Below are 15,092 nucleotides of genomic sequence, written 5' to 3'. Positions count from 1 at the left end.
AGACAAATGGCTGGTGCCAAAGTCAGGGACTAACACTAAACTCAAAATACCTCATTATCCCCTTTAGCAAAGAAGTATCCCCTGCTAATTGTTGATTATGATATAGATAGCACTCCTCTAATCTCAAACCCAGTGGTGCGAGACTTGGGAACACAGGTTGATAGCAATCTAAACTTCGATCACCATGTAAGCCACAGGTCATCTACTTTCACCTGGACCTCAGAGAAATAGATTCCAAATAGTAGAGGGCCAAGCACAGAACATTGTGGTACCCCACTTTCAAATGGTCTATTAGTGGAGATGGACTGCCCCACTTTAACAGTGTGCGCTCTGTTGGTGAGCCAGTTGGCTACCCATCTAGTGACATATGGGTTAATCCCCAGCTGGGAGAATTTCTCAGTGGTTCCTGAATGGGGGATTGTGTCAAAAGACTTGGCCAAATCAAGATAGGCAGTATGTACTGCTTTGCCCTCATCCAGGGCTTTGGTGACATTCTCAAAGAAGTCCACTAGGTTTAATAAGCAAGGGCTACCCTTGACGAACCCAAACTGAGTCTGGTCAAGAGTTTGAAGATAGCCTGTGTCCTTGTTGATAAGGTCCATGATGATTCTTTCCATGGCCTTGTAGATGAGGCTTGTTAGGCTTATGGGTCGATAATTTCCTGGGTCGGTTGATGAGCCCCCTTTATGCAGGGGGATTACTGTTGCTGTTCTCCACTCTGCTGGAACAAAGTCAGTGCTCATCCTATGGTTAGTGAGAGTGCCATGTAGGTCCACTAGGTCTTGTTTTAGATTTAGTAAGCAACCTGGAATGTCCCACAGAGGCCATGTTTTTGGCCTTGGAGAGTGCTTGTATGACCTGTTCTTTGGAGATGCTCGGTAGTGGAATGGTGTCAGGAATGCTTTGGGGTATGGCTGGTGGGGGGAGGTTGGCAATTTCCTCAAGTTCAGTCCATTATAAGTTCGGCACACAGTTGGGGATTCATTGCCTTTTAGGTTTTGGACATAGTTAAAGTATCCCTTATGGTTGTCTTAAGCTAGGGATGCTAATTTAGTCTCGTGACTAGCCTTAGAGGACTTTAGAAGATATCTGATTTGCTTGTTCAAGCTGTGGAGGGTATTCTTCCTCTGCTGAGTAAGATCACGCTTGTTCTTAGATAGACACCAGTTTGTTTCCTTTGTTATGTAACTTATTTATACTTACAGTCCACAAGGGTGGCTTGTTTTTTCAGGAGGACATTGTTTCAGTCCTGTCAGGTACAGCTGAGTCAAAACATTTAAGTGGCTGTATAGGGCATTTGTGTACTCATCTACATAGAAGTGATTGTTAGCTGTGTTAGCAGGGTCTTTGAAAGTTTTTATACTATTGCTTAGCAGGTTATAGATTGCTTTGGAGAAATTACAGATGTGAAGTTGTTCTATCTTGCCGTTTTGTTCTTACACGTGGTTCGGAGCCGATCCCTCGGCTCTGAGTTGGCCGCTTTTCAAGCTCAGACTCTCAGAGAAACTCAAGACCTAGTGTATATCCCATGATGCTCTACTGTAAATCCCCAGATCTAGTTTGCCGCTGCAATGGATCTACAGCTCGTCGGAGGAAGCTCGGGCCAGTGACTTAATTTTTTCAATAATAGTATTGTATATCGTTAAAATTAGAAGTGTTTTTCTATAGTATTGGGCTTTTGCCTGTTTGTTTAACTCTAGTTTAATAATTTTTTTTTTCTGAAGTAGTTCTAGTCAGGGCTGTTAGGCCTCTCTTTTCTGTTTGGGCGTGACAGGGCTCTGTCACTTTTGTGTGTGTGTGTGTGTGTGTGTGTGTGTGTGTGTGTGTGTGTGTGTGTGTGTGTGTGTGTGTGTGTGTGTGCTCCTTTATCCTATAACAAGTTAAATTAGTGTTACAGTAATATTTACACTGTTTTTGTTGTTATACTTAACATTCAGGGACCTGAATTTTTTATTGTTAAAAATGTCAGAGAAACAAAAGTCAGGATTCAAAAGGTGTGGGTGCGGTCAAAAGATGTCTGTTGCAGACAACCACTCCACCTACGTGTACTGTTTGGGCTCTGTTCACCTACAAGAGGTGTGCTCTATCTGCCACTCCTTTAGTGCCAGGGTTCTCTTGGAAAGGCGCAGGAAGCTAGTAGATAGGGCACTTCTGAAGCCTGATTTTCAGGCTACTTTAGACAAAGCCAACCTTTCTTCCAAGGCTTCGAAGGGGTCGAAGTTTTCCAAGGGGTCGAAGTCTTCCAAGGGATCCTTGGAGCCCAAGTCACCGGCTCCGAGTTCCTCTACTATGGTTCGTGCATCGGCTCCACAGTCCTTGGAGCCGTGTATCGATCCTCTACCTCGGAGCCGAGTTGTGGATCCGATATTGGAGACTCCTCAGTCTCCAATTCTTCAATCGATACCATCTTTGGCTCCTTCGACCCATCCCTCGACACATTCCTGGAGGCTTTCTGATGTGGACCTGGACCGAGTAGTTAAGAGGCTCTTAGAGAACCCGGCCCTGGCCAAAATGCTGTCCGCTTCGAGCCACTTGGCTTTGAAGCCTGAAACCCCAGCCGTAATTTCTCCCCCTCCTCCTTCGAAGCCTGTCGAGCTCTCGGAGCCGGGGCGGCCGGAACTGATGTTGGTAGAGCCCTCGGAGCCGAGGTTTGATCCACCTCCCTCGGCTCCATCGACCTTGATCTCCTCGGTTCCGACCGGGGAGTCTCGGGGCTGACAGTCCCTCGCTGGCTCCAGGGTGGAGAGTCGAACCAATACCTCGGTTCCGACCCTTCCCCTCGGGGCTTCAGTGCAGGTGGCTTCGGCTTCGTCCTCTGGATTGGAGTGGGGGGTCTCTGCTCAGGGAGAGCTGCCGGCACCTTCGGAGCCGACGGACTTCTCGGACCGAGGTTCTGGTGCCTTCGATGCCATGAGGAAGGTCATGTCTGCTAAGACCACTACCTCCTCGGATCTGTCTTCCCCTCCCCTTAAAGGGCCTCATTCTACCTCTTCCCCCCAGGTCCCCACCAAACATCGAGATCCAGGGCCTCAGGTATCCCCATTGGGTGGCCCATTTGCAGACATTTTGGAGATCTTAAGACAGAGGGGTGATTGGCAGTCCCTTGCCCCTACTGAGGACGAGTCGGTCCTCCTGAAGGCCTTTGGATCTCAACCAGTCCACCTCCTGGGTTACCCCGCCCTTCGACAAATTGATGGAGCTGGTTGCTCGAAGGGTGTGGGAGTCCCCTGACTCAGTGGAACCAGTCCCTCGGAGGCCCAACAAGTTTATTACTTCCCCTACTGACAAGGCTTTTCTTACAAAGGGAGTCCCGGTTGATGCCATGGTGGTGGCGGCAGCCACCAAGAAAGAGATGTCGGAAACCTCTTCTTCTGTCCATCCTCCTAATAGGGATTCTAGGACAATGGATAGATATGGGAAACGCATATTTAGTTCTGCAGCATTTTCCGTGAGGTCGCTCAACTACCTGACACATTTTACCCACCTTCAACGAGATCTCCTTAAAGAGCTGGGAGATGCTCTCCAGGGTAACACAGCTGATGCAGTTTCTGAGAAGGTGACTGCACAACTCAACACCCTCAATTCGATAAACTCATCCATGCAATTCATTTCTTATGCTGCCGATGGATCGAATAGGGCGGCAGGCTCAGCGATAGCTCTTCAGAGACAGTCCTGGATGCGCCTTTGCTCCTTTACAGAAGCCTTCAAATCTTCCTTCGTCAATACCCCATTCGATGGGTCCGCCTTATTCAGACCCAAAGTTAAGGAGACACTTAACTAGGTGTGAACAAGAAGGAAAGACTCTGTCTGCTGTAGGAGTCCGTTTTTCCACTCTAACTAGACTGTACCCCAAAGGGCAACGAAGTGGAAAAATGTGGTTCCGAAAACCCCAAGGAGCTTTCCAATCCACACCTACTGATACCCCCACTAGGGGCAGAGGAGGGGGCAGAAACAGAAGACGCCGTCCAAACGGCAGAGGCGGTCCGCAAAATCAGGGCGACAGGGAGCAGTTGTTTAGTAAGCCCTATCAGCGTTCCTGAAAGGAAGCCCGGCTGTCCTTCTCTGGAGGCAGTCGGCGGTCGCTTGGCTTTATACTCAAACGCCTGGCTAAACATTACAACGGATTCTTGGGTAAAAAGAATCATTGCCAGAGGTTATTACATTCCCTTTACAAAAATCCTCCCCATATGTACAAGGATTCCAGACCTTCCACCCAGTCTGAGAAAGCTAGCAGCCATAGAAATCTGAAAACTGCTAGACAAAAAGAGTCATCCAGCCAGTCCCGGCGGACCAAATAGGATCCGGAACTTACTCAAGGTTCTTTTTAGTTCCAAAGAAAACAGGGGACTGGAGGTCCATACTGGACCTCAGCAAACTCAACACCTTCGTCAAGAAGGAAAAGTTCCAGATGGTCACGCTTCAATCGATTCTTCCGTTCTTAGCAGTGGGCGATTGGATGTGCTCTATAGATCTCAAGGATGCATACTACCACATCAAAATGGACAGATCATCCAGAGATCACCTGCGTTTCCGGCTGTGGGCCAGTCATTACCAGTTCAGAGCCCTGCCCTTTGGTCTCACCACAGCCCCCAGGGTGTTCACCAGATTTATGGCAGTGGTCTCGGCTCACCTGAGACGTTTGGGATTCCGGGTGTTTCCATATCTGGACGGCTGGCTTCTCACTGCCACTTCCAGGCATCAACTAATCCAAGCAAGAGACTACACCATAAGCCTTTGTTCCCAGTTGGGCATAACCTTAAACTTCAAAAAATCTCCGTTATCGCCCTCGCAGCATATTACATTTATAGGAGCAGAACTGGACACCATCAATTCAAGGATCAGGTTGCCTCAAGCAAGAATCGCATCTCTAAAAAGTCAATTATCCAGTCTGTCGGTCCAAAACAAAGCTCCTGCGTTGCAGATACTGCAGCTATTGGGCACAATGGCAGCCACACTGATAGCAGTCCCGTTAGGATGCATGCACATGCGGATACTCCAGTGGCTACTCTTCGCACAGTGGTCTTACCAACGACTGCCCATGTCACACGAGATCCGGTTAACGAATCTTTGCAAGAAGGATCTCAATTGGTGGCTGAACAGTGACCAAGTGATAATCGGACGTCCCTTTGTTCTTCCCTAACCCACATTCACAGTGACCACGGATGCTTCCCTGATAGGGTGAGGGGGCTATTTCAGGGAAAGACTGTCTAAGGCACTTGGTCAAACATGGAATCACATTTGCATATAAATGTCCTAGAGCTGAGAGCGGTGTTCCTGGCATTGCAACACTTTCACGACTCTCTTCCTCCAGGTACAATTGCTACCCAGACGGACAACATGTCAGTAGTCTGGTACATCAACAAGCAAGGGGGAACCAGATCGTATCCCTTATGCCGGGAGGCCCTAAGAATTTGGCAATGGGCTGTATCCACCGGACGCTTTCTGATAGCAACGCACATCCCAGGGTCATCCGTGATAGCGGACAAGCTAAGCAGGGCCATGCTGTTGCCTCACGAGTGGTCTCTCAAACAACAGGTGGCGGACAAGATTTTCCGCAGATGGGGCCAGCCTTGCTGCGACCTATTTGCATCTCCGATGAATGCAAATGCAGCAGCTACTTTGCCCTTTATCCCCCACCAGGGAGCAACCCGAGGGACGCGCTCGTACACGATTGGCCCCCGGGCCTCCTATATGCCTTCCCACCAATTCCCCTTATTCCCAAATTCATACAGAAGGCCAAGAGTCTGGGAAGGACTGTGAGTTTGATAGCCCCATCTTGGCCTCGGCAGATTTGGTTCCCCTTCCTGCAGAAGTATCAAGTAGAAGAACCATGGATCCTGGACCCAGTGCCAGATCTTCTAACTCATTCGTCAAGAGTTCTTCATCCCTACCTCACCCCCCTAAATCTGACAGCTTGGCTGCTCCAATTCCCCTAAAACTGACAGCTTGGCTGCTCCAATTCCCATATTTGCCAGGTCTCAAGATTTATCTCCCACGGTCCAACATATTATAGTTACCTCTCATAAACTGTCTACCAGGAAGCTATATAATAGCAAATGGAAGCTATTTGTTCACTGGGCTTCTCATCATGACATTGACCCTTATGTGGCATCTATTCATACCATCTTAGAGTTCTTGTCTTCCTTGTTCCATGATGGCGCAGCTGCTGCCACCATTAGAGTTCAATTGGCTGCTATTTCCAATTTCCATGTAGGGTTTAACGGGTCTAACGTCATGTCCCATAGACTATGTAAGGCATTCTTAAAATGGACCCACCATCTCAGACCGCCTATCAGACAACCCGTCTCTCCCTGGAATTTGAATCTGGTTTTATCCCAATTGATGCTCGCCCCCTTCGAACCTGCCTCATCATGTCACTTAAAGTTTCTGTCTTGGAAAACTATATTTCTAGTAGCCATTACATCTGCACGTAGGGGTCTCCGAGCTCCAGACCTTGTCCTCCAAGCCCCCATATTTGATTTTTCACCCTGATAGGGTCTCCCTCAGGACTAACCCTACCTTCCTTCTCAAGGTCTGTTCAGAGGCTAACTTAAATCAGTCCATTGAGCTTCCAACTTTCTTTAGACGCCATACCAACAGATTGGAATATATGTTACACAAGCTGGATGTACACAGACAATTGAGATTCTACCTGGATAGGACCAAGGATTTCAGACAGTCGGATCAACTCTTTGTATCTTACGCAGAGAGTAAGAAAGGTTTTGCAGTATCAAAAATCACATTATCCAAGTGGCTTTCTGACTGCATTAAATTCATTTATTCCTCCACTAATCAACCATTAACAACTAATGTTAAAGTCCATTCTACCCGGGTTGTTTCTACATCATTAGCTCATGCCTCTCGTTTACCCTTGGATACCATCTGTGCAGCCGCCACTTGGTCAAAAGCTGACACGTTTATCACTCATTACAAAGTGGACAGGACTTCCTTTGGTTCCACTGTGCTCAGGAATGTTCTGAGAACAAAACAGCGGGATAGAACAACTTCACATAAAGAAGTTATGTCCTTACCATAACGTTCCATGTGAATTGTTCATCTCACCTTTTTGTTCTTACATTCTCGCCCACCTTCCCCCTCCGGTTGAGAAAGATGGTTGCCTTGGTGGATTGGTCGACTTTTGTCAACCTGTCTTCTGGAACAGACTGTTTCTTTTATCTACAAACTTATAGCTACCTAAATATGTAGGCACTATAGTTCTATTTCTTCCTGCAGGCTGTCTTGGTTGCAGCATACTAGATCTCGGGATATACAGTAGCATATCATGGGATATACACTAGGTCTCGAGCTTCTCAGAGTCTGAGCTTGAAAAGCGGCCGACTCGGAGCCGAGGGATTGGCCCCGAACCACATGTAAGAACAAAAAGGCGAGATGAACAACTCACAGGGAATGTTATGGTAAGTACATAACTTCTTTTTTTTTTTGCTCCTGTGGGGGTGTCAGGTCTGATCTTAACTTCAAACCAGACTGATTTTTGGTCTGACTTTACCAGTGAAGGCAGCACATAAGGGGTAGTGCAGTGACCTCCCCCTCCCCATGTTGTTGAGCACTAGGTCTAGAGCATTGAGCTTGTGGGTGTGCATACCAACGGTTCCTGGGCATTTGAATTAACAAAATCCAGGAATCTCAGAGAGATTGTATTTGTGCTTGTGTAAGTCGCCCAGTTGATGGAAGAATAGTTGAAATCTCATGACCAAGGTGTTTAGCTGTATACTGACCGACTCTAGCAAAATCTCCATGTAGGCAGTGTGCCTCTGGTTCATGGTGGGGGACCTGTAGCTAGAGATTATGTGGTAAGGTATTTTGCCTATAGTTACTTGTACTGGAGTAGCTCAAGAGATTCCATACTATTTTACCAGTCTTGATGTGTATTTGGATTTAATGAAGATTGATACACCTCCACCTTTGGTTCTTTCATGCTTATTTTGAGGTCTGATCGTGTGAAAGGCATTGTAGCCTTGTATGGCTGGGGTGCTGACTGTGGCCTTGAACGTAGGTCCAGTGACTGCACAGACATCAACATCTTCCAAGGTGAGGAGTGCTACCAGGGAGTGGTAAGCAGTATGACCTTGAGGTAAGCAGTCTGACCTTGACTTTGTCTGTAATGCATTTCTTTATGTCGAAAGTTTTGTTGTTTTGACATTGCCTAAAAAAGCTACTATGGGGGAGACGAGCATCTTTGCCAGAATCCGAAAGCCGAGGAGACGGGTGAAAGCCATTTCAGGCAAAGCAGCATGATCTGTCAACCATGTCTTCCCATGCTGTCAAATACTGGATCCCCCTGCAGTGACACCAGAAGCTAAGCCAATTACTGACATAAATCATTTCTGTCTGTATTATGGCATAATCCTAGGTGAAGGTAGAATGCTGCTTAGGGATAGGGACATACCTGCCTGGGACACACAGTCTGATAGTTCAGTCATGTCTCTCTCCATATATGGTCCAGAGAGGTACATCTCAAGTCATTCACTCCAACATACACTATGACAGATTCATAACGGTAATTGTTACTGAGTGACTTGAGTGCATGCATAATTTGACAGATCCTGGCAGCTGATTGTGACCTTCTTGTCCAACATGGTCAGGGGGGACATCTTTCTCTCTCACTATTGTCATCTACGACTAGGACATTACGTTTTGAGGTGTTTTGCCTTAGGGCTTTATTGTTGAGGAACTGATACATGTTCATAGGTTGGTACTAGGCTATCAGCCCTAGGGCCTATACAAGCCTAGCCATAACAATTCCCTGGCTATTTCTTCCCACACTATTTACTTCCCTGGACCCCTGTCTAGCAGGGCGACTGACGTGATCGCCGGGGTGAATTTCCTTTCTCCTATCCAATCGTATGGGTTCTGTAACACGTATGTGTTATGTATAGTAGTGGATTCTGTGTGTGTGTACCAGTATAGTAGGTTGTTTGCACTTGGGAGTCTCTAGTCTTTTGGTAGGCTCTTAGTGAGTACTCCCGCATGTGTGGGTTTGTGTCTTGTCCTCATCTTGTGTGAGTGGAGAGGTGTGTGTGCTGATAACCTCTTTGATGTCTTGTTTATTGTTACGCTAGAGGACAAATTATAGTTTCATTGTATAGTTACATCTCTCTCATACTGTATTTGTTTGCTTTAGGAGCAAGTGGTTCTCAGTATACATGAGACAATTGCTATGTTGCCTTAGGATACCCATGTCAGTCAGGCTGGCTGAAGAAATGTTGGGAAACTGACTGTCCATAGTAGCAGGTAATTCTTAAGTACTAATTTCTGAGAGGGTTAATTTGATCAGCTATTACTCTGGGATTATCAAGGGGACTTATGCTATAGAAGATCATCAGTGGAAAGTGGGGCGATGCTGCTCAGTGCTCATCTGAGTTACCTATAGTGCAGAAGTGCGCAGATGCATTGCCCGCAGAGCAGCATGGTACCTGGGAGGGAATCACTGACTGGTGTGCAAGGGAAAAAACAGTTAATAGGCATTTTTCATTTATGCAAGGCACCGCTAAATGCAGTTGTGCGGTGTGAGGCTATGTGCAAATGCCAGGCGTATATACAGTTGAAATTAAACAGTTTTAAACTAATCTGATAATAGAAAATCACACAATGATCCTTCCTCCAGCAGTCCCCATCTCAGGCAAGAATGTAGTTGTACTCTTCTGCAACAAGGGTGCCAGGGAGCCCTTCTTAATGCAAGATGACTGGATTTGAGTTCAAGTGTATGAAAGGCAGACTAGATTCAGCAAGTCTGGATGTAGTCTTTTCTAGCTAAGCAATATTTCACAACAAAACAAATGCAGGTTATAAGCAAGCACAAACAGTAAAAAGTCAAAAAGACACAAATTAATGCAGTAAAACAGTAAAATACAGATGAAATTGTGCAGATCAAACTCAAAATAAGCTTAACAGGCTAACACAGATGGCCTTTGGCTAATGACGTTCACAGATGACTGCAAACTAGGAGCCATAGTAGAGTCACCAAATGATGCGGACATCCTACAGAAGGGCCTCACTGAGACAGATGCCTGGTGTCAGAGCCATGGCCTCAAGCTCAATGCCAAAAAGTGCATTTTCATCCCCTTTGGTAAAAACTCTGTACCCATGAACTATCACATAGTCGGCAGTCTACTTAACGCCGAATGTGTATTAAGAAACCTTGGGAGCCAGGTGAACAGTAGTCTCTCCTTTGATAATTACATTGCCACAGTAGTCAGGAAATCCTTCTATGTGGCACACCTCATCACAAAAGGGTTCTCATCCAGGAAAAAAGAGGTTATTGTTCCCCTCTATTCGGCACTCATTAGACCCATTATAGAGTACAACACCCTTTTTGGAATGTACCTTACAAGACATCTGTAGCAGCTGGAAAGGCCACAGAAATTCCTCACAAAGAGGATTACTGGCCTCAAACAGATGCCCTACACTGACCATCTCAAAAAACTCCAGCTTTACTCCATAGCATATTGCCTACTCCAAGGTGATCTCTGCCTAACATATAAAGCTATGTCAACCCAGAGCTGTTGGACATGCTACACCTAAAGAAATCCCAATCCCTCCAAGCTACACGCTCTAGGGACCTAAACCTTGTCACCACAGTAAACAGGACATGCTGGGGGGCTAGATTCCTGTCCCGGAGACTTCCCATACTCTGGAACAAGCTACCCATATATGTCAAGCAAAGTTCCTCATTAGCAGTCTTCAAGAAAAATCTTGATGAGTGGATGGGAAATAGGAAATACAGCCCGGGATCACTTCTGTGGCTCTGCTCGACAGGGGCACAGGAAAATAACTTTCTTGGGTGGCGTAAGCCAGGGAACCTTGTTGGCTAGGCTTACATAGGCCCTTGGGCCGATAGCCTAGTACCTACCTACAAACCTATCAACCTAATTTCTTGTTCTTAGCTTTGGATGGCTTGGATTCAAGCAGAAATTCTCTGGACCTCTGGCAAACGACAATAAATGCAGAGCAGTTCTGGTTAATCGAGCCAAAAACCTCGCAAATACCAGTCTTGTATACAGGCAAAATAAGTTTTAAATTAGTCTGCCAATAGGAAATCACACAATGATCCTTACTCCAGCACTCGGCTCAGACAAGGCTATACCCACACACTTCAGCGACAAGGGTGCTGGGGAACTCCTCTTAATGTAATATGGCTGGATTTGAGTTTGTGTTTGAATAACAGGCTAGATTCAGCAAGTCTGGCTTCTAGTCTGTGCTAACTAAGCAATATTTCAGGGCAAAACAAGTGCAGGTAATAAGCAGGTACAGTCAAAAAGGGACAAATTAATGCAGTGAAATAGTAAAATACAGATGAAAAAAAGTGCAGATCAAACTTTTAGAACAAGCTTAATTTCTTGTTCTCAGTTTTGGATGGCTTGGATTCAAGCAGAAACCCTCTGGATCTCTGGCAAAGGACACCAAACACAGAGCAGCTTTGGTTAATTGACCTTAAACCACAACAAAGATAGTTAGAATAACAGGCACAATAAGCCTTCAACCAGCAATTCCCAGTTCAGAAGGGTGGAGACTACCATCGCCTCCCACAAGAGTGTAGACCACAAAATTCTTAATGTAAAATAACTTGCCTGAAGCCCAAGCACTTAAACCAGAACCAAGACACTTTTAGAATAACAAAGCCTATAACCAGCAATTCCCATCTTATGATGTAAGCTACCTCTCCTGCCACAAGTGTAGAACGCAAACCTTACTTATGTAAGATAACTAGTTTGAAGCCAGAGTGCTTAAATCAAAACTATGAGGCTTAGAATAACAGTTGCAGTTGAATCAGGCTACTAGCAAGCAGTAATAAATACAACTGGACACTTTTAAGAACAAGCAGCAAAAAGCAAAATAAACTAATAAAGTAGGAAGATACAGTAAAAGCATAGAATAAAGTGCATTTTTTTTAGTGGGGAGAGAGGAAACAGAAGCCAATTCAAGTTTGAAAGTAAGGGGTGTGCCTTCCCAACTGATTTCTCCATAATCGCTAGAATGAGCTGTATAACAAAAGGAAATCAGTAATGACCAAAGTCAGAAAGAGCAACTCATAATGGCAAGAGCGCACTTATAAAACTAAAGAGGAATCTAACAGGACTAAATAATTACAATAAGGCCAATTACAATGTCAAGATAGCCTCTCAGGCTAAAGGCAACCACAAAGCCATCTACAGTTGTGTCTGAGACCTCAAAGGTAACACGCAACAGTGTGCTTGACTGGTAGTAAATGGTACCACTTTCACTGAGCAGAAATATGTAGTGAATCTGCTGGCTGAAGAATTCTTCTCAATCTGTAACCCCCACTCCCTCACTGCCACCCCTTTTGAAATCCCTACTAGCATACCCCCCCCTCAATCTATCAGCAGGAAAAAGGTCATAGAGGTGCTCACTAAGGCTAAAAACACAGCCTTGATGGGGCCCAACAGTATCCCAGGTTGCATCTAAATAGCCTGAAACATGACCTGTCATGACCGTTTGAGTTGCTTTTCATCTGCAGCCTTAAAACAGGATACATACCAAGCAAATGGAGGACGGAAATGGTTATTTGCCGTCACAGCAGTAGACCTTCAACTGACCCGGGAAACTGCAGACCCGTTAGTCTAACTAATCTAATATTCAAAGCTATGGAATGAATTATCATGGAAATGATCAACAAAGACATTAGCAACCTACAGACAAGTAGACCCATCTTTGTTTTGTTTTGTCAAAGGAAGGTCATGCCTACTACTTTGAGATGGTACCAAGGCAATGGATGAAGGGAAAAAGATGCCTACCACCTACCTAGACCAGGCTAAGGCATTCAGCACAATGCCAAACTTCATTATTGTGGATAAACTCACTGAAGTAGGAGTAAATTCCTTCACAACTTGCTAGATTGTCAGCTGGCTCACAGGTAGGACCCAAAAAGTTAGGATTGGTGAGACCACCTCAACCAAGAGGCAGGTCACCAGTGGAGTACCACAGGGTTCCATGCTGGGCCCACTCTTGTTAGGCATCATCTGCTCAGAGGTCAAGGCTAATGTTAAGGGCATCAGGCTCACCAAGTTCTCAGACGACTGCAAATTGGAAGCTATCATAAATTCCCCCATAACCATAACATCCTGCAAGAGGGTCTAACACAGCCAAATGATTGGTAACAAAATCATAGATTAAAGTTCAATGCAGAGAAGTGCATTATAGTGCCTTTTGGGTAAATGCCTACCCAGGCATTTTACTCCATTTATAAGCTACCCTAAGAATTGACCTGGTAGTTAGAGATTTGGGAGCATATGTAATCTGGCCTTTGACCAACACATAGTCAAGCCCAACTTATAAATAAGGATATGATATCCAGGTCCAAGAAGTTATAGTACCACTTTACGCATCCCTTATCAGGCCCATCATTGAGTACAGTGCCCTTTTGGCATGTACTTGACTAGGTAGATGCAACAGTTGGAATGCTCACAGAGGTTTCTCACCAAGAGAATTGAGGGTATTAACACACTGTCCTATACAGACTGCCTTAGAGCCCTGTCCGTATACTGTGCCTCTTAAAGGTTGTCGAAAGGCAACCTGTGCTTGGCATATAAAGCATCCTTAGATCCATCCCTAATGGAGGTTTTGCATATCTGCAAAATGAGCAACACCAGAAACACTAGATACAGAGACTTGAACTTTGCTTGCGGCATGAATAGAACATGGTGGTTGGACAGATTTGTGATTCAAAGAATCCCCATGCTCTGGAATAGGTTTCCCCATCTATAGGAAGCAGATTTCATCCCTAATCTATTCAGATGTAAGCTTGACCATTGAATGGGAAATCGCAGATTAATCCCTGGGAATTTAATGGGATTTGTATGTTTGAAATCCTTGAGTTCTGTGATACTTGTATCTTCAGATTTCGAGGTTCTAATAATGAAGGTCACTAATTTATGATCTGCCTTAACCAGGTAAGAAGATACCAGAGGAACAGTGCATGAAGAAGCTATATTCATAAGGACCAGGTTAAGAATATTTTTCCCTCTAGTAGGTTTGTTAACAGTCTGTTCCAGGGAGCTGGAATCTAGGACCTTTGAGTATATCCTGCATTTGAGGTATAGGTGCTCCAGTTTGATGACTAGTTAAAGCTTCTCAAAAATAATGGAGTTTGTTTATAGGGAGTTCAGTAATTACATCTAGGGAATTTTACATGAATTTCAGAGGACATATTGGGCGTCTTGTAATAGCCTATAAACTGATAGTTGGTTTTGTTTAGTGTTGTTTGAAGCTCCCTAAGCTCTGTTTGTAGATGCCAAAGATCTACCTAGAGGTGACATGGTCCCTAAAAATATGGAGAGTGAACCACAGTTGCCATTGGGTATAAAAGCATGGTAGGTGCAAAACCCTGGTATGGAAGGAGAGATTTCTAAACACTGAAACAAAGTTTCAGTAATTATGCAGACATGAATGTACTGTAAATGCAGGAGAGCCTCAAGGTTGTGCATTTTGTTAGGACCTCTGGCATGGAACAGAGCTACCTTAATGTGACCCTGTTTTGAATTTGGGATGCTGGTTATGTTGGGATGTCAATCATCAGGATTCTGTCTGAAAAGTAATTATGGGGGCAGCAAAGGTTTTAGCCAGTGTGCAGAAGCTTTGGAATGAGAGGTGCAAACCATCCTTGGCAAGGCGAGTAGGACTGTTGAACATCTTATCCTATGCTGGCTTATACTGGATTCCTCTGGAATGACACCAGATATTTAGAAATTATTGAAGCCAGTTGGCTTTTCTTTGTACCTAACATCATTCTTGGAGAAGGAAGGATTCTGCTGTGGACCAGAGTTCTTGCTTGCTTTTGTGAAATGCACGGAGAGTTCTGATGTTTCTGCATATCCTTCAGGGGTTTGCGTGCCAAGTTATTCACACTCACATGAACCACCATGTTGTAATCATATTTGCCAGATGAAAAGGCCCTTAGGCATCCTTGAAATATCAGGTATTCTGGCACTTAAAAGGCATCTCACCATCACTTTGTCTTTCTCCAGTCTAGTGAGTGGAGAATCAGTGTGTCTGACTATAGCATCAGCAATCACCAATATGTTTTTTATTTGCAGCATGTTTCTTTGTACTGGATA

The 15,092-nt window shown here is 45.1% G+C and overlaps 1 protein-coding gene across 1 annotated transcript in view; it reads left to right on the top strand.

Annotated features, from left to right (window-relative positions):
* The window catches only part of LOC122788261 (stonin-1-like), a 1,416,105-nt gene that overhangs the window by 1,289,932 nt on the left and 111,081 nt on the right, over positions 1-15,092 (top strand). The window lies entirely within an intron of this gene.

This window comes from Protopterus annectens, chromosome 1.part2, assembly GCF_019279795.1.
Source record: "Protopterus annectens isolate FY-2018-M chromosome 1.part2, PAN1.0, whole genome shotgun sequence".
NCBI lineage: Eukaryota > Metazoa > Chordata > Ceratodontiformes > Protopteridae > Protopterus > Protopterus annectens.
Note: the sequence above shows the minus strand (reverse complement) of the source record. Positions and strands in the feature narration are given on the sequence as shown.